General features: G+C 40.8%; 1 long non-coding RNA gene across 1 annotated transcript in view; it reads right to left on the bottom strand.

The window, feature by feature from the left end:
• The window catches only part of LOC114019234, a 168,137-nt gene that overhangs the window by 21,521 nt on the left and 120,072 nt on the right, over nt 1-26,544 (bottom strand). Inside the window, exon 3 of the long non-coding RNA XR_006285246.1 lies at nt 171-306. This is a non-coding gene — a long non-coding RNA (uncharacterized LOC114019234). The remainder of the gene's footprint in view (nt 1-170; nt 307-26,544) is intronic.

Raw genomic sequence — 26,544 nt, 5'->3', positions numbered from 1 at the left:
TATTCATATAATCACAGTGGTCATGGATTTGTGCCTAGACTGGGATGCACTTTTCATTTGCAAGCAGGCAACTAGCTGTGTGTGTGTGTGTGCAAAAGAAGTAGGCATTTCCATACGTATTTGGATACTGACAATCAAACCCTGGTTATGCAACCTTTTTCCCTACCTACCTGAGTCAAATTCCTTTACCGTGCCAGGTGGCAGTGAGTGGTTGGAGAGTCAGACCACGGGATCGTTCAAGGGGATGTTTCCAGAACTGCTGAGTATGTGTCTATGGAAGGAGTTCCGGCAACGGACAGAGGTTTCCTGTTAAACAGAAAGAAGAGAGTAAAAAATGGTGATGTGCCTCTCTCCCTGAATTTAACAAGAAGATCCATTCTCAGTGGGCTAACATTATTATAATCACTATATACATCATGTTGTACATCACATGGCACTGGCATAGATATTACATCTCCCTAGCCTTTCAACCTGTCTGCCTTGGATCAAGCCCCCAGCCTTTAAGAGCTCCTGTGGCTGCATGTTCTGTGGCACTGACTGAACCAGCTTTGACAAACCCTAGGGCCGGGTCTACACTACCACTTACTTTGGTGGAGTGTAGAATAAGCCACCTCCGAGTGACATAACTTAGACCGACGTAAGAGCCAATGTGGACAGCGCTATGTTGGTAGGAGAGCTTCTGCCACCATCATTGCTTCACCAGACACGCTACAGTGGCGCAGCTGCACTAAGGTAGCACCTCTAGTGTAGACTAGCCCTGATTCGTTAAGTCTCACATGTCCCTGGATGACAGGTAGGATCTCTACCCCTATTTCACTAAGGCATTTGCTCAATGTCGCACAGCAAATCAGGGGCAGAAACAGAACCCAGGAGTCCTCATTCCCAAGCCTCCTGCGCTAACCATTAGACCGCACTCCTCTTTTCTTGAAAAGTTTTCACAGCCAAATAGGAGCATTTTTTTGTTATCAAGGATGTTGGTTGGCACCTGATTTTGTATATAATTTGGCTGTACAGCAAGGGCCAGTCACACAATATCCAAGTTATTTCTCTGCTTTCAGAATAGGGCAGCAAACTGTACTACCCCAGGCATGTAACTGTGGGCAGATATAAACTTTTTATGATAACTATTAATTCATGCCAGACTTGATTCCAACTCATAGTATTAAACAAAGAAGAAAGACAACTCTGCTCCCATATATTTCATTGTGTATGGCTTGTTCTATTGGTGAGCAGCATACGGCATTGTAGGGATCTACTGATATAGTTTTGCAATAGATTAGACAGCACTTTCTATTTTTGTATCTTGAAAAAAATGCTTAGTACAGGTGGGAATTGTCACAAATATAACACATGGGGCAAAACTGTGACTGACTGGGCAAGGAGATTGGGAATGGCAGCTGGGGAGGAAAGAGTGGAAGCCAGTAGGTGTGGGAGGACTGAGATCGGAGGAGGAGCTGGAAGGGGAGGAGCTTGGGACTGAGAACCTGTCGGGGAGAGGAAGGAGGGGAGGAAGCAGGGAGACAGATCTGATGAGGATCTGGGAGACAGGGGAAGAACTGGGACTGGCTGAACACAGAAATTGGGATCAGGAGTCAGGGGGTTGATACTGAAATTGGATGAGGAGACTGGGAGAGAGACTGGGATTGGGACCAGTGTGGGAATAGGAAATGGAGGGTGGGGGTGAATGAAAGCAAGGGTGGGAGATTGACAGAGATTGGATAAGGAGCCGGATGGGGGAACTGTGACTGGCTGGGTAAAGAGATGGGGGACAAAGAGCTAGGAGGAAGGAATTAGGAATGGCTGGGTAAAGAGACTGGGACTGGGATGAGAAGTCTGAGGAGTGGATATGGGGACTGACTAGGTGAGCGGAATTGGACTGAGATGAGGCGCTAGGGGTGGAAAAGAGAGATGACCAGGACAGGAATAGGTTGGAGGTCATGCTTATCCATATACCAGTAATATCAGTTACTCCATTAGCTCAAGTGGCAGAGGTCTGTGCTAATGATCTAAAGGTTGCAACCCTGCTGGTGAACCACATGGATGTCACTATGATCCCCTATGATAGAATTTCTGTTTTTCATTTTGCTTTTTTAATAACCTACAAAATTACACCCAAAAACCCAACATTAAAATAATATTATTAAAGTTGCAAAGTCAAGCATGCAAAAATTAGGAAATGCCAGGATTAAAGTTGCCTGTGCAACCTTAATTTGGCCCCTTTGTGCATATGCATTATGGTACAGCCTTTAATTATGTACTATTTCTGTCTCATACAGTGCACAGGATGGATCTACTCTGGGGCTGAATCAGGATTGAGTAGTGTAGAAGAGTGCTGTCTGTAGGACTCCTGTCCCATTTGTTGCAAAAGTGGGAAGGTGTGTTGTGAATGAGGCAAGGGAATGCAGAAAGATAAAGGATGGACTCAGAATTAAGGCAGTTGAATGCTGCCCTGGAAGATATGATTCTATCCCTGCCTCTTCCACAGAGTTCCTATGTGATGCCAAGCAAGTCACTTAAACCCAGCTTGGCATAGTTGGTCACTAACAGTTTATTCTTCATTTTTGGGGTACCTGACTTAAAACTCAGGTGCTGACAACTTGCAGCTGCAGCTGACATCACTAGGAGCTGTGCTTTAATATATAGAGTACTATGTGATGCCAAGTACTCTGAAAAATCAGGTCTTCAGTGTCTCAGATGGGCACCCAAAATTAGTGGATGGTTCGGATCTTAGTTTCTCTGTGCCTCAGCACCCCAAAAGCAAAATGGGGGCAGTGCCAAACTCTCATCTCACAGGGATGTTGCAAAAATAAATTCATTCACATTTATGAACCTCTCAGCGGCTGTAGAGATGCGTGCCATAGAAACACCCATGGGGAAATTAATAATTCCGTCTTCAGAGCACGGTTTGACTAGTGTGCAGTAAATAAGGCCTAGAACCATACATTGAATAATGAGGATAAGACAAAATACTGACTAGCTGCTCATTAAGTAAGCACTGTCCATCCTGTGCCCTGAATGAGGGCTCTGTGGAAAAACAGTATGTGATCTTGTAACTAAAGACTATCGTAATGCGTACACACAAGGAATGCTGAATTAAGAGTTGCACAGAGAACCTTAATTCTGGCATTTCCTAGCTCTTAAGAGCTTGATTTTGCAACTTTAATAATGTTAATTCAATGCAGTTTTATGTAACATTATATATATACTACTGAAACCAAAATGCCCTTCTTACTCACCTACCACAGTCTGGATGTGCCTAAGTAACTGGAAAATATTTTTATACAGCTAAATGAAGTCCCTCAAGTATTTTGGAGGAGGAATTTGTGCACTCCCAGGCTGGTGAATGTTGTGTGCATTAATCAGTGCACTGACCCTTGATCTCAAACAATGCAACTACTGTCAGGCACACACCTTGCTTGCTTAAATTGCTTGTGAATACTTAATAAAAGCTAATAGGCTATCTATCACTCAGTGAAAAGTCAATCTGTTTTCATTTGTGTCTGTCTGCATTTACCATAAGTCCTGATCCTAAAGTTGATCTATCTATATTTTTATAAGGTTGCCCATAGCTTTCCATGAAAATTAAACCCACACAAAAAGAAGTTAACACAGTCTTTGTGTATGCAAAATTCCCAATGAGTTCAGTAGAAGTTTTGCTTGTGCCAGGAGGATGGCAGGATTGGGCTTTAAGTGTTGATTATTAACAGGGTCTTAATTTTTAGATTGCTCTGAAACAATCATGCTGATTCTCTAAAACCCAAGATTTATCTGCTTTGCACAATCGAACATTTGAATGACCTCCTGCAAGCATAGATTTTGTCAACAAACTATTCCCTATGTTTGCAGGAGTTTTACTGATACATTTCATCTAGACAGATGTGAAAAGCAGATAATGAGTTGGACATTGTGGTGTTATTATCAATGTATCATTGTTTTTAATTGATTAATCAGATAAGGAGGACTAGGGGTGGTTTTATAATAAATGGTAATTTTCTTCCTCTCTCACATGCATATGTTGTAGGAAGCAATAGACCACAGAAAATGGCTACCCCCTTTGATTTTACTGCAGATCTGGCCACAGGAAATGTTGCACTTTTGGATCAAGCAGGATAAACAGCAGGAGCTTCCTCTTTTTGTGAAATCATCTTTCAGCAGCACCCCTCCCCAGGAAAATAGGTTTTCCACTTTACATAATGTTGCAGCAGCAGTGGTAAGAAGTGGTTTGTTCCTAAGTTTTTCTGGGTAGGTTATGAACTTTACGGCTCTGACCACAGATCAGTTATTTATCATAACAGGAAAGATGAGACCTAAGATATTTCCTAACCTTCTTTGCAGATCACAGAGGAGCAAGCCAACAAACATTAACGCCTCATATTCAACTGACAATGATTCCTCAGAAATATTTACTCTGCTTTTTGAATATTTGGTTAAATACAACTGTAATTTTAAAAAACATCTAGCAGCAAATCTGTAAGCACAGTTTCCTTCAGTTTCCTATCAGCCCAAAGCAATGAAATACGATCAGTATACTCACTCAAAGATAAGAATGCATGCAGGGGGAAAAAAAAAGTTTGTTATAAGAGACAAAGAACTAAATTAGTTATTTGCAAATGTGAGATTTTTCACTAAAATGATCCTGGCACCATGCATTTAATGTAGCATGCATATTTCACAGTCTATCCTTACATTAAATAAAAATTCTACACACAAAACACTCTTTTGAAATGTCCCTGGGTGCAAAGAAACTTTTCTTACCCAATGCAAAATTTCCCTCAACTCTGGGAGTTTGGAAACACTGCACTCCAGTGATAGATTTAGTATATTTTTAAGACACAGGAGACAATGAATAACTGCATTAAAGTGTGATCCTAATTTGCAAGGCTATATGACTAAATGCCCATTATTTAGATTGCTCAAGTTACTGTACCACATACCTAAAGTGCAGAGTATTACATACATACGGCCAGATTGCAGCATTTAACCACAGGCCCGCACTGTGCTGGTGCAGAGCTGCACATCCCAGGGGAGGCGTGACAATAGCCACTGGAGTCAGTGTCACATAACAGGGTTACTAACCTCTGTGACCCTAAGGTGATGGGGCCAGTAAATGAAGTGCAATCTCTTACCAGCACTCCTGTACGTCAGATGTTTAATACTGGAGGGATTGTACCTCAGGAGCCTAAATCCTTTCCCCTGCTGCCCGTCTGGCAGGGCGAGTGCTCAGTTTGCCTGCTGTGTTTCAATATGGTTGTTTCTTACATGGCTGCACCCAGGATGAAAGATGGCAAAGCCTGGCCTGCTGGTCACTGCAAAGTTAATAGGAGAGGGAGGCTCAGTGTTGCAAGCCTTCGGGACCCATGAAGTTACCCTAAAGTATGTGAAGGAAGAACCTTGACACCTGTCTTCAACTATATGGGGAATCTATTTAGAGGGCACAAGTGAGGCAAAAGTAGGGTGATCAGATAGAAACTGTAAAAAAACAGGACGGGGGAGGGAGGGGATAATAGGCGCCTATATAAGAAAAAGTCCCCCAAAAAAGGGACTGTCCCTTTAAAAATGGGACATCTGGTCACCCTAGGCAAATGTCACTGGTGTTATTTACAGAAGGGCCCGATCTCAAGGCCACTGAAATCAATGGAGTCTTTCCATTGACTTCAATGACCTTTGGATCCAACCCCAAGTGAGCTGCTTCTGGGTTCACTCTGAGATTAGCTGCAAGCTTTTGAGTTCACATTAATCTGAACCCCAAGCAAAGGCCAATAGGTATGAACCTCAAACCCACACAAAACGAGCCTGCCAGTTTGAATGTAATGAAACTTGTGCAAAACAAAAATTGGGCGAAGCACAGCCCTAGAGCTGGGTGTAAACCAAGCAATGGCATTGGCATGGCTCTGTACATTAACCTATACGCAGGTTCCTATTGCTATATTTTTTGCTCTATCATGGACTTTGTGCCCTATCCAGGATGGACTTCCCAGCCACTGGGAACATCATCAAGAATAGCGTGTGCAATTAGCACTAGATGGGAATCTTTGACTAGACTCCCAACAGATCCAGCAATGCATACCAAATAAGTTCAACATTTGCAGATAAAGAAATGGGCACATTATCGGTCTACTAATAAACTTTGTGCCTCATTCCTTCAGCCAAAGCAAGTCATGCAGGCTGTGTCTTTCCTGCTCTGTTTAGAAATCCATCCATAATTTTTTTTAAAGAAGCAACTAAATTTAAATTTACTTATTACTGAGCCTAAATTTCCCCTGCACCAAAGTGTCTGATTTATTTCTAAGCACCTGAAACCCATCCAGATTAGTTCTGTAAAAGGGAATATATCTTTCCCCATTAACATCTCTCCTTAACTGAGACCCCTCTTTGTAGGGAGCAATGTACCTATAGTATGTGCAGCATTGGCAAAGGAAAGGTAAACTTGTCTTTTGAAAAGAATGCACAGTTAAACCTCCAGAGCTGTGGCTAAATTGAAGCGAAAGAGGTGGCGGATGGGGCTTGCCTGGATGCCCCAGGCACTGCTGATATTCTAAAATATAGCAGCAATCTGCACAGGGAGTTTGGCTATTTCAACAAGGAGTCTCATTTTAGTGCGGTTGCTCTTGTGGAAACTCACCCCACTCTCCTCAGCTTGATTATGCCTCTGTACATACAACATTAATGAATCACAGCTGACATCTCTGGGGCTCTGCCTCTTTGAAGGTATTTGTCTCACCCCCTAAGCTGCCTGGTCAAAGGAAAAAATGAGGATTTAAAGGGCTCCAACACACACGGATATTGCGAGGCATCATTAGTTAATGTGTGTAACTGAAGATAACTATAATCTAAGTAGTGTTATTGTTATCATTGATGTCATTGTCACTTTTTGGAGGGATGGGGGGTGTTTTGCTTTTGAGCAGTGCTGAGATGCCACAGTGCTCAGAGGCATAAAGAGGGAGAAAATAAATACACAGCAGGCTATAATAAATAAGCCATCCTAGGGATTCCTTCCTTTGGGCTTCCTAACGCCTCCTGTCTACACTGTGTGTCTGTCTTGCTTGGGTCACATTCTGCAGGCCAGAAACTTTCTGTATTTTGTATCTTATACTGTGGCAGGTACATTATTGATGAATATTCATTATATGTGTTTACACTGCTCAGGGCAGCAAAGTCTTCGGGCTTTTCTACACTCACAGCGGTGCAGCTGTGCTGCTGTAGCGCATCAGTGAAGCTGACGGGCAGGCTTCTCCCATTGGCGTAGGTAATCCACTTCCCCCAGAAGCTCCCCGTTAACAGCGCTGTCTATACCAGGCGTTAGGTCAGTGTATCTACGTCACTCAGGAGCATGGATTTCCCACACCCCTGAGCCAGGGAATTATACCAACATAAGTTCCTGGTGTCAACCAACCTTCATGTGTGTTTGAAAAACACTTGAGCTCATGCGTGCCCCTAAGTCATTTTTGAAAATGGAATTTTAGGCTTCTAAGTCACTTGGTTGCTTTTGAAAATTTGACCTTTAAAGTAATGTAGGTGGCTACTGCAATCTAAATAATAATAAAGACAAAAATTAAAGCACTACATAGACCCCACATACTCTGGCCACTAAGAATGCAAGCATTCGACCACACAGTGCTTTCTTTGATATTACCAATGAACTGCTGAGTTCATGTAAACAAATACTGAGGGGTTAGACTTACGAGATTCTTCTAGTGCTCTAGATTTAGGGACTCAAACACAGCAGATAGGAATCTAAGGGCATATTGGAACAATGAGACTCATTTGTTGTTTTAAACTATCAGAAATCTGATAACATTCAAAGAGGCCCAATCTGCAGGAGTGCAGAGGCCCCTTGCTCTCAGTGTGTTTAGGTAGGTTCTTATATTGGTGCCCAGTATCATAATATCCAAGTGGCTGGGGGCTCCACTCCAGTCTGACCAGTCCTGAGCACGATGATTGTGCAGGAGATGGAGTGAATCAATAGGTATCAGAGTGGTAGCCATGTTAGTCTGTATTCACAAAAACAACGAGGAGTCCAGTGGCACTGACAGATTTATTTGGGCATAAGCTTTCGTGGGTAAGAAAACCACTTCTTCAGATGCATGGAGTGAAAATTACAGGTACAGGCATAAATATATATTGGTACATGAAGAGAAGGGAGTTACCTTACAAGTGGAGAACCGATGTTGAAGGCCAATTTAGTAAGGGTGGATGTAGTCCATTCCCAATAATTGTAGGTGTAGGCTGACCTCTCCTCCAGTACCTTTTCCTTAGAGAGGGGAGTCTTTGGCCCAGTGGGTCCCCAACCTTCCTGACAACTCCAGTGCCGAGTAGATTAGGAGGACACTGACCGCAATCATGGTTTTCTTATCAGTAGGATTGGGTGAAATATTTGGGTTGAAACTTTTTTTTTATGATGATGATGATTAAAAATGTAGATTTAGGTTGACTGAAACATTTTGCAAATCCATGTTGATTTCACTGAATTATTTCAGTTTAAAATAAACTAAAAAAATTGTGGAAAAAAAAATCAAAATGGTTCAATTTGACATTTTTGAACTGAAATCGTTCAATTTTTCAGTTCAAAACAACTTTTTCTTTCAAAACTTCCTTCAATTTTATTTTAAATGGTTAAAAAAAGCATGAAACTGAAACAGAGCATTTTGTTTCAGGCTCACACAAAACATATTGTTTGACCCCAAACAATGGGGTGTTTTTTTTATTTTCCAGAACTGCCACGGAAGTAAAAGATTGGTTATTCACATGGCTCCATCAGTCAGCTCGGGAGAGCCTGCCCCCTAAATATGGACACTGGGGGACTCTACCTCCTCTTGACATCCTTCCCCCCACTCCCCTCCGTTATGTGCTGTGTCTACACTATGAGCTAGCTAGGGGTGAGCTAGCTCCCCCGCTTGGGTACACATAGTCATGGAGCTAGTGTAGCACAGTAGCAGCAGCAGAGGAATAGCTGGGCCATGCCAGGTACAGACCCACCAGTTTCAGGCAGGTTTGTACTCGGCATGGCTCAGCCACAGCTCTGCTGCTGCTACCTATGTTACCACGGCTATTATGCTCGCACAGGCTCTAGGAGATCTAATGTGATATGTGGACACGAGCAGGGGAATCTCAGCCCTAGCTCAGAGCATCGACAGCCTTACATGCTGGGGGCAGGACGGGAGGGACAATGGTGGTGGTGATGATGATGGTGGGAGAGGAGGACCAGTATCTGTGGGATTCGCTCCAGGTTCTATGAGCACAGAGGCAGGGCTGGGCTGGAGAGCTGTGGTTGGGCTGTGCGTCCAGACAGCAATGGAGTCAGGAGATGTCTTAAACATGTATAATATTATTGTGATTACCAGCACTAAAATACATCCCATTTTTGTCTCCTAATAGCTGTGAAAAAAAATCCAGCTATTTTATGATTATTAGGCCCCCAGGAGTTCACACTGCAAATCACTGACAAGCCCCTGTCATAGAGTACAGATGATTTTTTGTCCAGCGGTAGAGTTTGGCTGACACTTTTATTATGCTCCTGAGCCAAACAATCAACAGTGTTTTGAGGCCGGATAACTCTCCAGTTGTACATCTATATGTGCTTTACGGTACATCTGTAAACAATAGTGAAAGCCTTCACAGGAAATTAGATTTGCTGATTTCAGCTTTGAGACAGCTGGGCAAATTAACTTTATGATTTAGTACTAATCTTTACCTGACAAATTCTTCATTTCTACATTCAAAATGCAGTTAGGGCTTGATCCAATGCCTATTGAAATCAGTGGACAAGTTCCCATTGATTTCAGTAGGCTTTGGATCAGACCCTTACAACAGTTACACTAAATTCAAACTTGATTTAAGTGGGTAAAACTTGACTACCTTTATTGCTATTTAAATGAAATCTGAATCTGGCCCATTATGAATAGAAACTGTTGGAACGGTTAAATAGGCTTAAATCATTTGTCACAAGCTCATCTCTGTTCATAAACCAATTGCAAATTTCTCTAATTTAGGCATTATTCAGATTTACTCATTATTCAGATTATTTGTGAATTTCTTCAGCAAATAGTTCTTGCTCTGTAGATTTCTCATAAAGAATTCACTGAAAATATTCTACAGTTATCAGTTATGCTGTGGTGATGATTAACCTCAGTCATGAGGTGTTGTTTCTGTTGCCTCATTGGATGATTTATTTCAGAGTAGCAGCCATGTTAGTCTGTATCCGTAAAAAGAAAAGGAGTACTTGTGGCACCTTAGAGACTAACAAATTTATTAGAGTATAAGCTTCCGTGAGCTACAGCTCACTTCATTGGATGCATTCAGGGGAAAATATAGTGGGGAGATTTTATGTACACAGAGAACATGAAACAATGGGTGTTTCACGTTCTCCGTGTACATAAAATCACCCCACTATATTTTCCCCTGAATGCATCCGATGAAGTGAGCTGTAGCTCACGAAAGCTTATGCTGGATGATTTATGTAACTAAAGAAAATTCACAATCTCAGATTCAAAATTCACACTATCATTGGTTACTTACATGACTTGAAATTTGCTTTCTGGCAATAATCAAACATTCAACCATGTTTTTCCATGAGTAGCCATGCCAAAAAACCCCCTAATTCACTAGAATATTGAAGGAACGTAAATACAAAAAGAGCATGAACATTGTCAACAGGAAATTTGTTTTAAAATAAAAACAAATATTGTGAACATTTTTAAATGCAGTGTTCACCCAGCATATAAAGCTGTATAGGGAATCCAATAGAGAGGATTCTTTGTTTCTCAGTTTTTAGGACTGTTATCTCCATTTAAATTCTCGTCTGCATATTTTAACTCAAATGACCTCTGAGGTAAGGCCAGGTAACTTCTCTGAGGTATGCAAGCTGCTGAGATTTGTTGCATCATGCACAGGCCTTTTTCTTTTCCTTTTATGGTTTTTAGTTTCCATTTTAACTCCAGCCTTGTGGATAAAAAAAGCTGTGTAAATAATGAAAGTTTGTTCTCATTAGAAGTTATCTTTTCTATCTTTCCTTATGCAAATAAATCTCCCATTGACAGCACATGAACAGGCATTGTAGAATTGGGCCCTTATAATAACATTAACATAATACTTAACCCTGATCTACACACAAACTTTCATTAAGTTAATTAAATCAGCGCAAACCCCTAGTGGACACACTTAGTTCAGTTTGAGTGACTTATTCAAATGGTTTACCTTTAACCTGTTCCTGACTGATTTAAGCTAAACCCAAATAAGCCTGCTTTAAACCTAAATAAGAGAATTCACACAACTGTTTGCACCAGTTTAACTAAATCAGTTTAATAATACACTTTAAGTTAAACAGGTGGAACTTGGCATGTAAACAGTCCTTTTTACAGCTCATTTCACTTTCAAAGCACTGTTCAAATGTAAAAATTGTTTATATGTATCTTAACATCACAAAACCCCTGCATTTTACTGCTGGGGGAGCTCCCTGATCCTGATTGGTTCATTTGGGCATTACCTCACTACAAACAATAAATGATAACAAATAAGTAACACAGCCTTTAGTGACTTGCCCAGTGCCACAGAAGGCTTCTCTTGGAATTAGCACTCGGGTTCCTGGTTCCAGCCCTGTGATCAGACCACCTCTCTCCCCAAAATATTATATCCAGAAAAGGAGTCAACAGCTGAATAGATAAGTCCTGGTATGATTCTGGTTTGCATAGGGTAATTTAGTGTTGCTGTTATTGTGGGCAGTCCATTTATTGAATCATTGTACTGAAGGTTTTAAACAGTGTATTGATTAATGTAGATTTTAAATTGGGTAAAGATCCTCGAGCCTGGGAGAGCTGCAAAACAAATCAAAATATAGAAATAATCCAAATGGCCCCAAACTTGGGAAGTCCAGGTTCAAGATCCAATTCCAAACACTAACTGTGCAACTAACAGCTTATCTACACATGGAGTTATTCAGGAACAGCTATTCCTGAATAACTTCATTTGTGGACACTTTTATTGCATAAGAGTGCCTCGTTCCTATTTATCTTAACCCTGTGGGTTCCAAAATAACAGCAGCCACACATGGCATTATTCAGGACTAGCTGTTCCTATATGGCTCCAGGTGTAGTCAAGCCCTCAGACTCACCTCTAATTGAGACTTACTTCCACAGACCAGAGTAAAAGAACATTAAAGAGAACAAAAGCTGGACACAACAAAGAAAGGAACAACAAAATGCTGCACACTGGAATGGATGTCACAGTTTTTATGCAGTGGCATATTTTTCCAGTTTGAATACTGCATTCTAATACTAATGTAACCAATACAGAGTTCAATAAACATGTTCATCCTCTTGGATCTCCAGAATATTCCAAAATACTACTATTGTACTACGTGCTTCTTCAGCATGACTTGCTGTTCTGCTCTTTCTTTGTACATTGTGATGAGCCACAACAAACATACATAGCCACTTCCCTCTCTACGTAAATCTTTATGGAGTAGTCAAAACTGTAGAAAAATCAATGCTGAGGGAAAAAACCATTCTGTGTGCTGCCCTTTTAAGAAGCAGATGGAATGTTGGATCTTGAAAGCCCCAGAGCATTTGGGAAGTGACCTTAAGAAACCTATGGCAGCAGTCTGAGCTATCTGTTATGAAGATAGATGCAAAATAAAATAAAATACCAGATTAAACGTTCCATTGAGCACCTGAATCATAAAAACAAATATGGAAATTGAACAGGAAAGTGAACATCTAGATTCTATTATTAAAGAATTGAAAACCAAAGGTGTACTGAGGAAGTGAAAACAGTAGAGGACAAGGGTGATGGAACTATTTGTATAGTGGTGGTGCTGAGAGCCATTGAACCAAACTGTAAACCCTGTATATGATGGAAACCACTTCAAGTCAGGGAGTGTGGCAGCTCCCCTAGTTCCAGCACCTATGGCGAAGGGGGAAGAAAGAGAAAACTTGATAAACTTTGAAAGCATTCGCTAGGGTACTTATTCATTGCTAAACAGGACTTGTAGTGGAGCAGGTGTTACTTGCACAGTTGTCAAAATATAATGTGGATTTTAACAAGTAATTAATTAATAGTGTTTCTAATGGAGCTACTGCATTCTTATCAGGTAATAATGCAAAGGTGCTATTCTGCACTCATCCCACTATGCTGAGTCAGTTGGTGCTCAGTCAGCTGCTGCTGACATGATCACAGGGAAGGCTGCTTCTAGAAATATTATTTTTAGTGCAGCAGGAGGAAGGAAAGAAGGCTTGTAGCCAATAAAAGAGCTATGATGGATTGATTTAGGCTTAAAATAAAGCAACCTGTAAATGTTGTTTAAAGCTGAAAGGAAAAAACACAAAGGATTTAGAAATGGTGGGAAAAGGAAGAAGGAAATTACTGTTGTTTTCTAGGTGTGCTTAGTAATACTTCATGTGTTCTAATGTAGCTAATGTGTAACCCAAGGTGTAGACGAAGGGAAAAATTATTTTCATCCCATCAATGAAATTGCATCATAGTCTTGAAAACACACCAGAATTCCTTCCCAAGAAACATGCTCAGGGATTTATTAATTCTCTTCCAGGCTCAGATTATGCTTATGTTCACATGGATCAAACTGGCAGGAACATAATTTCTCATATTGGAGAACACAAGAGAGCTGTAAAATTGGGATTTGTATGGAAAATTCAGCTGGGGAAGAACATGTGAAAATGTGCATATCCACGATCCCTATGACAACTGGAAAGAAAGCTGGATATTAGAAGCAAGCAAAGAAACCAGAGCACATAATGGGTCATCCTGAAAACTTCAGCATCACAGGGCGCAGCATGGTTAAAAGATTCTTTGGGCTGCTCTGCTTCTGTAAAAGTTAGTGCGTCCCGCACTACTTGGGCACATGAGAATGGGGATGTGCTCATGCTATATGGCCAGAATGTCTGCTGAAAATCTCTTAAAATATTCAATCCCATTTCCCCCCACCACCCCCTGACTCCACCCTTGGCCAGCACCTGGCCCCAAATGCCTTTTCCTTTCATGTTCTTTTAGTCCCACTTTTCTTTCTGGTCCTTCACTGGGTACATATCTTGCCATACCATCAACATACCATGGCATGCAAGCCACAGGAAAGTGCAGAGCCAGAAAACACATTTACTGAGACCTTTCTGGCATATGCAGGTATGCAAGTTATTTCAGACAGGAGCTGAGATACTGCTGCTGGGCAGTGCAGTGAATCAGTATTTGATTTCCCTTACTTCAGTTCTCTTAGGCTAGGGTCAGCCAAAGTACAACCTGCAGCTGCTGTCCTCTTTGATTATTGATGGGGATGATGATTAATATTTTTATATAGCAAAGTAGCTATGCAAGACATTTTACACAAATATAAGAAGACAGGAACCTGAAGCTTTTACACAGTCCAAGTAAGACACAACACAGTGAACAAAAACATGCAATTGAAGGCTTAATATTGTAAGTTGTATATACATCTTGCTAGCTGGGCAATCTTTGGCTGTTTCTGTGTTAGGCTGTGTGAAAACTATGATTGCATCCTCTGGGCCTTTTCACCAAGCTAAAGTGTCAATGTAATATCCGACACATCCTCTGTCATGAGAACTTAACCCGTCCTTGTAGGTGCACAGACTCGACAGGTTCATTGGACTCCCCTAAACAAGGCTAGCCAAACAATGCTCCAGCAGGCTAATTAGTGGAAAGTTTTAATTAAGATTAACAGCTTTACTTAAATGCATAGAAAAAACACCATGTAGTGTTATGCGGCCATCTACTGCCCTGTGTCATAGCTCCGGAACTATTAAGAGCTTGAGTCTCTACAGCCTGACCTAAAAGACTAAGTCCTGTAACTAGGAGCTGTGGAAGAGTCAGTCTCAGTAGCTCGGGCACGGAGCAGGACGTAACATACGGACTAGCAGGTTAAACCCTCAGGAGAAGAAAGCAAAGAACCCCTCTCTCTACTCACTCCCAACCCAGCTGGCCAGCATCAGGAAAGGACTCCGATGTAGCACCCAAGAAAGCACTCAGGAAAGCAGGCCAGCTTCCAAGTATGCCCATGCACCACAACCCCATTGTCTGCCCACAAGGGACCCCAGTCAGAGCCTCAGCCATGCTACAGGGCATATTCAAGGGCAAGAGCTGCTCTTTTCTAATGAAGCACAAAATGCGCCCAACATGCCTTCCCATGCCCACCCTGGACCGTCTTGCTGTGCCTAGGCAGGATGGCCTAGATCACATACATTTCCAGCACTACTTTGCTCTTACACAAGACTTTCAACAGTGAGGGAGGATCTGGGCTAAGTACACTGAAACATCGCTATTATATTTAAAAAAATCCTGCTGTGTTTATAGCATGCCACTGCATACTACACTCTCGATCCATCTACCACATCTACATTCTTATACCATCCCCATCCCTTTTACATCCTAGCGCATACAAGTGTATCTAACAGGTGAAGATATCCACCAGTTTGTAACTAGTCTACTCCCCCCCCATTTCTGGCTAAGCAGAATTCAGATTTGAATCAGCTGCTGTTCTGTATTTAGTATCACTCATTCCACTCTCTGCGCTGCTAGGGCATCACATGCATAAGTCAAAACTGTCTGAGAACTTTCACATGGTTATTGCTAGCTACTTTCTTGGTATCACGTCTGTCTCATTGTCTCTGTCTGCCTCATCATGACATTGTGTCTGAAACAAAATGGTGAATAAAAATCTCTCTGTCACTCCTTGAATAAACAGCAACAGTTAATTGGAGATTATTTATCTTGCTGATTAGTTTTCATGTAAATCAATTGTAATGCACTTTGAGTAAGTGTGGATTGAAATAAGGGATAAAACAAAAAAAAAGTCCTCTCTGTAGTGCTTTACCTAGATGTTCAAATACATTTGTTTGAGAGGCAGCATGGGCTGGTGGATTGATTTGGAAGCCTGGAACTCCTGAGCTCTAATCTGTCATACCGTTTAATTGCTGTGTGGCAAGTCACTGAGGCTCACTTTTTCAAAAGTGTCTGCTAATTTTGTATGCACAGATCGAAGACACACAGGCCCTGATTTTCAGAGGTGCTGAGAATTTATAGCTCCAGCTGAAAATGGATGGCACCTCTGAAAATGAAGCCCAAAATTTGTCAAGTTGGGAACCCAAAAATGGAGGCATGCAAAGTCAATGGTCACTACTGAAAACATTTGCCCTTAATCTCTCTGGTTCAGTTCATCTGTCTGTAAAATGAGGATGATTATAATGTGTATTTATATACAAAACTGAAATTCTTTGGGCTTTGGAGCCGACCTTACGCTAGCCAGAGCTGAGAGTAGGAACTGTTGAGACAGCATGCTCACTTAAGTACCAGGACACACAACCTTGTATTGTTCAACAGTAATCCCTTTGGTTGATTTAGGAATTTCATTGCTGGTCTTCATGGTGGCTGACTACAGACAAATCAGGAGACTGGAGAACTGCAGAAGAATGCAACAAATACAAGGACATACTGAGGTACGTGTCATGCCCCAGGGGAAAAAACAAACAGGAGAAAGGAAATATGAATGGCCATAATTAATTTTGCATGTTCAAAGTCCTTCAAAACAAGCAACACTTATCATCAGTGGCCTCAAACACTACTGAAAAAAATCTATTTGGAATTGATTATCAAAAGGGTCGTAGATATATTACTATAGCTTAGAAATCATTTCTAGATTATCACAGATGATAGGGATCAGACAGAGATGAACAACTACTGCACCCAAATGTTACAAAAGAATGGGTAGAACTTTGGCATTTTGAAGAGTTGTCAAACAAGTTATGTCAAAATATTCAGTTCTGGCAATGATGTTTCAGCAAAATTCTTCCCTTACAGCAAGAGCCTTAGAGTCAGCTATATTTATTGGAAAGGGTGCAAAATAGATGCCTCCTGGTATGCTAGCAAAGAAAGGGCACTGAATAATGAGCTGGCATGGAGAGACACATTTTTAATTCCATGATCTTTATTGGCTGGCTGGAGGCCCAAAATTTTTTGCAAATCATGATTTTTCCTAGGGGAATCTCTCTGTCTGGCTAGTTTGTTTGTTTGTATGTACATTTGGTAACTAGGTCATAAGCTTTATAGCACTGACTGTCTCTAAATTGTTACTTGGCTCTGATTTTCCAGCCATGGTATTGAGACTTTTTTGCAATATTGTTAATAATAGAAATGTACTTTGTTTTAGTTTAAACTAATTATAGACTTGTCAAATGCAGTATTTCATGTGTATGGGTAAAAGTTAACTGTAAAATCTAACGGTTAAATTCTGCCCTCAGTTACCATGATTTCACTGGAGTTTCTTGAGGTTAAATGAGGTCAGAATTTGTCCCTAGTACTGTTTTAGCCACGTAGTTAAGCAAAAATATCTGTTAGTTGATGTCACACTATAGTAGCATGAATTTATTTATGAAATTATACAGCCTTTTATAATTACACTGCTATCTCCCGACCTGAATATTTCCAAGCCTTAAATGAGACTTTTTCTGCAGGTAAAACAAATTCAAAGTTGCAAAATGTGCATCACCTAATATCTGAAATTGAGCTATTTGAATGCTGCAAAAACCAGTGTCTGAATGTTTTTGCAAATTCTGAACAGTTCTCAGTTTGCTCAGGTTCAAACCCCTTATATTTGCTATCTGAAAACACCTGCACAAAAGAGTCTTTTCAGGTATTTTGAGGGAATAGCTATTCTTTGCACCTATAGCAGCATTGACTTGCTAACAAGTTTGTTTGTACAGCCAGCTAAAGTAGTCTCTATTTATCATCGGTCAGTCAACATTGTCCTGTTGAAATTGTTTCTTACGCAATCAGGGAGCAGAAATGACACCATGAAATTTAGGTGACAAATACTTAATAGGAAAAATGAACAGTTCACCAACAATCTATAGGCTGATGACTATCCATCTGGTCTTTTTGGAGAATATTTACAAATAACAATTACATCTGCAGAAATCAGGATTGGTTTTTAAAATGACAAACGGAAAAAAGGGCTAAATTTGTTACATAATTTATTTGCAGTTAAAAATGTAGTAGAGCCATCCATATGAAGTTTTAAGTATAATTTCCAGCACTCAAACTGGGAAAGAAAAAAGAGGTGGTAAAGAAAGCAGGAGTGCCATACAGAGAACAAAAGTGTTCACCTCAAATATATACTGGAAAAAGAAAAGACAATAACAACAACATTAGTATCAAGAACAAGGAAGCCCCTATGAGTGCTGTGTCATCATCACCATTGCTTTAGATTATCAGTGTATATTTGTGATAATTATTTTGTTCAGCTTCCAAATTGAACTTCCATTCATCAGATTGTCATTTTTCATTTTCTTCAGACTGAAATTTGGCTGAGGAAAGATAGTGGGTGAGGGTTTTTATTGTTTTTGGTTTGGGGGGGTTGTTTGTATTTGATAGAGAGATTATTATTTTTTTAAAACTGATTTGGTCGTTTCAAATTGGACAAGATAAAGCACTGGGAGTATGTTAAAAAGAACAGTGCTGATAGTATGTATATTAAACCGTTTTAAATGCAAAGCCTTGTAACACTACTTTGGACACATCATAGGTTAAAAGAGTTCAAATTATGTGCATTAGTGTGATGTTTGTGTAGTATTAGCTCAATTTTAATGCTCACGTGAGTAGCTTTATGCACGTAAGCAGGTTCATCAAGTTCAATGGTACTGCTCACGTGTGTGCTTTCTGGATTGTGGCCTTAATTTAGTAACATTCATTTTGTAATCCATATAATTTACCAGACACAAAGATGAAAAGAATACATAATGTACAGTTATATCTATATTTCCTGCTGTGCTTCTTTGAAACTAATGCAATTACAGAGCTATTTTGATGAAGACACTTTTGCTGACTCCTTCACATAAGAGAAGTTACTGGCGGGCTCTTATCTCCTTAATCACAAGAGTGTTCCTGGAAACAGGACAGTACGTGGCTACTGATAACGCATCGTGGAATCTGCTGCACCTGCTTGGCTGCAGTATCCGTCCTGGTGGTCACATGTATCTTATGGTGATAAGAGATAGTCATTTTTGTCCCTGTACAAATCAACACACTCTGTCCCACAGAGCAGAAGTGGTAGCAGTGGCGGTTTCGATCTGATCAACCAAAATGAAAAGCTTTTAAGAGCTTATTTCGAGTTAGACTTGTTTAGAAATCAATTGACATGACAAAAAAAATCATTTAAAGCCCATGAATACTAAAAGTTTCTCAGAATATATTTTCTATAGACAAAAAGAATATTTACAATGCACCCTGCAGGAGTTATTTATAGATAATTATTGCCTCTATTCATTTTATTATTAAGAATCCAGAATTAATTGTTTTTCTTTTTAATTGTCTAAAATGGATCTTGGTTCATGAAGAAGTTATTTAATGTATTTAGCTTCATTCGATTTTTACTGGGAAATATTTTACTCAGCTCTAGATATTATTATTTTATAGCACCCAAAGGTGAGCAAGTGTAACCCACTGGTCACTGCAAAATATGTCCCCCTCTCTGCCTGACCCACACCAGATGTGAGTCTGTTGAAGCCACTACTTACAGAGCTCTTTAGCTCAAATTATAGCAGCTCATGCTTTTAATTCTGGTTCAGTCTTAGTGCCAGCCATCACACTAGGCACTACACAATACAGACAAAGATGTGGGGTGTCCTCCCCAGTATTAATCATCTTAGAGCTACTAATTACAATGTACTCACAATCTTGCCCCAAGCAGCTTACAAACTAAGGCCCCAATCCTGTAAAGACTTCAGGGTCTGTTTGCATGGTCACATCAGGTAGAACAGGAGTCCGGTGAAGAAGGATGGGTGCTAAGAATTTACTCCCTGAAGTCTAGTGCACAGCATGAGGAAAGGAAGCTTGTGTTTTGATTCTTTGTTGTTTTAGTTAATGAAACAAACAAATGTGGTTAATATGTGGTAGCCATTGGGGTACAGGCGAGACTAGCTCAGGAAGGACATTCTATGGAGAGGTAGGGAAGAAAGTGCATTGATGATTGTGGGAGAAACAGACAAGCAAGGCATAGAGGGGTTTGCATAATTGCTTCTTGTTGGTCAAACGTCATAACCCTGCCAGGACCTTTAGCACACTGTAATATGCCACTAATTTCCCAAAAACTTAGGCATACTGTGACTTGTCCTTGTAAATCTGGGTAAAGGAGGTCAAATCCTGAAATGTGCTCTCGTTCTTCTCAGAAAGTTGTCACCCTGAAGGAACTAAGAAGGAAGCTCCTCTTTGTTCGAACATTTATTTTCTGCATTGCTGTTATATTTTTAACAGCTTGCAACAGAAACACATTATCACATGACTATCTAAAGCAAATAGTACATTGTGGTTTTGGGCTTGGACACTTGAATGTGTAATTTCACAGCAGCAAGTACTCTTCCTACTGTGGGCTACTTCTGGTAACTCCTCTCTTCTAGTAAGAAATAAGGAAAATGGTCACCTGAGACTTGAGACTGTGCTTTTTAATAGATATTGTTTACAGTCAGGAACAAGGACATCACATACTCGTTTAACAGAAAAATACAGTAGATTATCATTATTATACTAGTGGCGTGACCAAGTGGTCAGCATACAGGACTGGGATGTTGGAGATCTGACCCTGGTAGTGGCTGGCTGTATCACCTTGGGCAAGTTGTAACTCTTCCATGCTTCAGTTTCCCCGACTGTGAAAATAAGTGTTTCTGTGGTTTATTCTTGAGCATTTGAGCAACTGATATCCTGCATCTCCAGTTTATTAAATGGTTACATCATTTTGACTGCTATGAAAACTTCACTTAAAACGGTGTTTCAAAATCCATCTCTATGTATTCTACTTTCTGTTCTCAAAATTCTGACTGTGGTTTGGCCCTTGGCATCTGGCTACTGTGGTTTGACTTCAGGCTACTATTGTTGCTGAACACAAGTGCAGGTCTTGCTCATCAATGGTTACCTGAATGACAGCCTCACCATTAAAATTGTGGGAAAGATAACGGATATATTTTTCAGATTTGCTGCTCATTCAGCCATGAACAGAAAACTCTTGACCAAGGTTCAGGAAAGAACAAAAATGTGCAGTTATTTAGAAACAAAAGCAGAATGCCCTAAATTTACTACATGCTTGGTAATGAGGAAATTTTCCAAACAACAAAGACAATATTTTCATTCCTAGCAAGCACAAGGCTGAGAATGTGGATGCTTTCATCATTTGTGCCCATTTGAATATTACTACCAGTTCAGTCAGTAACTATGTGAAGTGGCCAGCTTCTCAGTGGTAATTATAGCTGGCAAATGATTTTTGTGACAAAATTTTCTTCTTCATGAATTATACATCAGCTGCTTCTGATTTTCTTAGTCATCTTTATTCTTTGAAACTATTCGATGACGAACCTTAGTAAATAATTATTGGTCTCTTATTTTCCTCTTCTCTTTCTCTTCTCTCATTTTCTCAGTCTGTTGCTACAGCTCCATAATCAGCTCATTGGTGAGCAATGGAATTGTGACATTATAGGTAAATAAATGGATGTCATAGCTGTGATATCAAAAGTAAGAGGGGCACAGAGACACACAAACAGCAACAGAGATCTAGGCAGAGATTATTACAACCGATAATTAGAGAAACAGGGCCAGATTCTGACTTATGTCACCTTGCAGTGAAATTAGTCCAGCTCTACAATGATGTGATGAAGATCAGAATCTGGCCCATTGCCCATATACCTGAATATAAGAGGATAGTAAGAAAGCTTCTGTGCTTAAAAAAATAATTCCTTTATCCTACAGTCCTAGTTTATTGTAGGCCCCTTGCAATACAACTCCCAATAAAGATATAGTCACATTATGTTGGATTCCGTACATCAGCGCAGGGGCAAGAACAGCAGGAATGGCTTCTGGGAGTTTCGACCAGCAAAAAGCCAGATGGAATTTTAAATTAATCCCATTCCATCATTTGAATAGAAAGATACAGTACTGAGATAATCCCTTGAGAACAAGTATTTTCACAGTGCGCCTGAGGAATACTTGAGTGAACTTCAAATATATAAAGCATAATACAATTTTGCTTTTTCCATAAGGAATCTTACTTAATAAAGCTGTAGAAAACAAGAGGCTAATCCTTCAAAGACTTACGCACAGGAGGATACCTACTGACTTTACTATTCACCTGAATTCATGAGTAAGTATTATATGTAACTCCCCCAGCATGAGTCATCAATTTGCTTTTAATCCAGAATTTCAGCACTAAAAATGTGGTCCTCTATCAACTGAGCTAAAAGATTAACTCTATTAGCTTGTCTAGTATAGACTTTTATCTTCAATGTGGACCAGACACCAAAGGAGGCCACAGCACATACTGTAAGCATGTTACATATTTCTCCCTCCCTCCTACCTAAATATCTGAAGTTCACAGGAATTCAAGTCACCATTTAGGGGCCAGTTTTGCAATGACTTCCCTAAGCATGGTTTGAACCTGGGACCTTCAACAATAAAAGTATGGACTGCTACCACGTGAGCTAAAGAAAGACTGCCAATGAATGCAGTAAATGATTGCAGCCTACCATATTGCTCAGATGCAAGAAGCTTGGGAAACAAACAGGGAGAACAGGAAGTCCTGGCACAGTCAAGGAATTATGATGTGATTGGAGTAACAGAGACTTGATAGGATAACTCACATGACTGGAGTACTGTCATGTATGGATATAAACTGTTCAGGAAGGACAGGCAGGGCAGAAAAGGTGGGGGAGTTGCATTGTATGTAAGAGAGCAGTATGACTGCTCAGAGTTCCGGTATGAAACTGCAGAAAAACCTGAGTGTCTCTGGATTAAGTTTAGAAGTGTGAGAAACAAGAGTGATGTTGTGGTGGGAGTCTGCTATAGACCACCAGACCAGGGGGATGAGGTGGACTTCCAGCAACTAACAGAAGTTACTAGATCACAGGTCCTGGTTCTCATGGGAGACTTCAATCACCCTGATATCTTCTGGGAGAGCAATACAGCAGTGCACAGACAATCCAGGAAGATTTTGGAAAGTGTAGGGGACAATTTCCTGGTGCAAGTGCTGGAGGAACCAACTCGGGGCAAAGCTCTTCTTGACCTGCTGCTCACAAACCGGGAAGAATTAGTAGGGGAAGCAAAAGTGGATGGGAACCTGGGAGGCAGTGACCATGAGATGGTCGAGTTCAGGATCCTGATACAAGGAAGAAAGGAGAGCAGCAGAATACAGACCCTGGACTTCAGAAAAGCAGACTTCGACTCCCTCAGGGAACTGATGGGCAGGATCCCCTGGGAGAATAACATGAGGGGGAAAGGAGTCCAGGAGAGCTGGCTGTATTTTAAAGAATCCTTATTGAGGTTGCAGGAACAAACCATCCCAATGTGTAGAAAGAATAGTAAATATGGCAGGCGACCAGCTTGGCTTAACAGTGAAATCCTTGCTGATCTTAAACACAAAAAAGAAGCTTACAAGAAGTGGAAGATTGGACAAATGACCAGGGAGGAGTATAAAAATATTGCTCAGGCGTGCACGAGTGAAATGAGGAAGGCCAAATCACACTTGGAGTTGCAGCTAGCAAGAGATGTTAGGAGTAACAAGAAGGGTTTCTTCAGGTATGTTAGCAACAAGAAGAAAGTCAAGGAAAATGTGGGCCCCTTACTGAATGAGGGAGGCAACCTAGTGACAGAGGATGTGAAAAAAGCTAATGTACTCAATGCTTTTTTTGCCTCTGTCTTCACGAACAAGGTTAGCTCCCAGACTGCTGCACTGGGCAGCACGGTGTGGGGAGGAGGTGACCAGCCCTGTGTGGAGAAAGAAGTGGTTCGGGACTATTTAGAAAAGCTGGACGAGCAAAGGTCCATGGGACCGGATGTGCTGCATCCGAGGGTGCTAAAGTAGTTGGTGGATGTGATTGCAGAGCAATTGGCCATTATCTTTGAAAACTCATGGTGATTGGGGGAAATCCCGGATGACTGGAAAAAGGCTAACGTAGTGCCCATCTTTAAAAAAGGAAGGAGGAGGATCTGGGGAACTACAGACCAGTCAGTCCCTGGAAAAATCATGAAGCAGGTCCTCAAGGAATCAATTCTGAAGCACTTAGAGGAGAGGAAAGTGATCAGGAACAGTCAGCATGAATTCACCAAGGGCAAGTCACGCCTGACTAACCTAATTGCCTTCTATGACGAGATAACTGGCTCTGTGGATGAGGGGAAAGCAGTGAATGTGTTATTCCTTGACTTTAGCAAAGCTTTTGATACGGTCTCCCACAGGTGCTCCCCTTGCCAGCAAGTTAATGAAGTATGGGCTGGATGAATGGACTATAAGGTGGGTAGAAAGCTGGCTAGATCATCGGGCTCAACGGGTAGTGATCAATGGCTCCATGTCTAGTTGGCAGCCGTACCAAGCAGAGTGCCCCAAGGGGCAATCCTCGGGCCAGTTTTGTTCAGTATCTTCATTAATGATCTGGAGGATGGCATGGACTGCATCCTCAGCAAGTTTGCAGATGACACTAAACTGGGAGGAGTGTAGATAAGCCGGAGGGTAGGGATAGGATACAGAGGGACCTAGACAAATTAGAGGATTGTGCCAAAAGAAATCTGATGAGGTCCTGCACTTAGTCCTGCACTTAGGACGGAAGAATCCCATCCACTGCTACAGACTAGGGACCGAATGGCTAGGCAGCAGTTCTGCAGAAAAGGACCTAGGGGTTACGGAAGCTGGATATGAGTCAACAGTGTGCCCTTGTTGCCAAGAAGGCCAATGGCATTTTGGGCTGTATAAGTAGGGGCATTGCCAGCAGGGATGTGATCATTCCCCTCTATTCAACATTGGTGAGGCCTCATCTGTAGTACTGTGCCAGTTTTGGGCCCCACACTACAAGAAGGATGTGAAAAAATTGGAAAGTGTCCAGCGGAGGGCAACAAAAATTATTAGGGGGCTGGAGCACATGACCTATGAGGAGAGGCTGAGGGAACTGGGATTGTTGAGTGTGCAGAAGAGAAGAATGAGGGGGGATTTGATAGCTGCTTTCAACTACCTGAAAGGGGGTTCCAAAGAAGATGAATCTAGACTGTTCTCAGTGGTAGCAGATGACAGAACAAGGAGTAATGGTCTCAAGTTGCAGTGGCGGAGGTTTAGGTTGGATGTTAGGAAAAACTTTTTCACTAGCAGGGTGGTGAAGCACTGGAATGGGTTACCTAGGGAGGTGGTGGAATATCCTTCCTTAGAGGTTTTTAAGGTCAGGCTTGACAAAGCCCTGGCTGGGATGATTTAGTTGGGGATTGGTCCTGCTTTGAGCAGGGGGTTGGACTATATGACCTCCTGAGGTCCCTTCCAACCCTGATATTCTATGATTCTATGAAGATGATAGAAAGGGACACACACACCCTGCAATTATGTTCCATATGCAAATAAAGGCCTGCAGTATCAGCACTTGCATGGGTGCAGAGAGGGATTAAAATCACTGTTTTCTATGATTTTGTGATAGAGCTATTGTCTTACTAAACCTTACAAATCCTGTTAATGTTTATCAACCAGCATTATCTCCTGTTGCATATAATATGACTATCTCCAATATAACTGATGAAATACTATCATTGTCTTACAGATATGCATTCCTACATTACAGCTATCACAATCAATCTATTTGCAATGCAGTGTGAAATTTAAGGAACTGCAAATAATTACTTGAAAGTATTGTGTGAAAGTAATAGTGAAAAAAATGGTTTCTGCAGTTAATTGAAGTAAAAAAAAAAAAAAGGAACATAACAAACCTATATGACTTCCATTATTTGTATACTTCTCTTACTGACATTCAAAAAGTGTCTTCCAGTAAAATCTGGTCAACCAAATGACTCATCTGACATCTGAAGTGACTATGGACTACTTCTTAGTTACATGCACTCCTTGGAGTGCTTGTGTCCAAGGGTGGAGCGGAAAAAAGAAGAACTGAAAATGGCTGACTGTAAAGATGGCTACTTTGTACTTCCTTATTTATACTAAAATAAAATACAAAACATCATTAACCATTTTACGCTTTAAATTATGGTCCCCACAGACACTGCAAGGACCATTAAAAACCAGGCCCCATATTTTTAAAAAGTGCATCTGCCTCATCTGTACACACAAAACACCCTAAATTGGGACTGCAAACACACAAAGAGATGTTTATGTAGAAAACCTCAATTTACATGCATGTATCTGATATTATACAAATAAAATGCCATGTACACTTAAAAATGGGTCTGTAGATTTAACTGCACATCATTTACATTTCCCACACTCTTTAGAATATTTCCAATATTAAGTATAGGAAAGAATGCAATTATTGAGGTAAATGTAAATACTGTGGTGTAGTAAAACTCCAGGCCATTATTGTCAAAAGTGACTTGTGATTTTGGGTGGCTCTATTTTCAGGTGCCCAATTTGAGACACACAAAAGGGGCCTGATTTTAAGAAACCACTGAGCACTCTCCATTGGAAATCAAACACTTTTAATCTGTCTTACATTGAGCACCCAAAAATTGAGCCACCTAAAATCATTAAAAAGAAAAGCAGTACTTGTGGCACCTTAGAGACTAACAAATTTA

This window comes from Chelonia mydas, chromosome 12 (assembly GCF_015237465.2).
Source record: "Chelonia mydas isolate rCheMyd1 chromosome 12, rCheMyd1.pri.v2, whole genome shotgun sequence".
NCBI lineage: Eukaryota > Metazoa > Chordata > Testudines > Cheloniidae > Chelonia > Chelonia mydas.
This window is presented reverse-complemented; position numbering and strand designations above follow the sequence as displayed.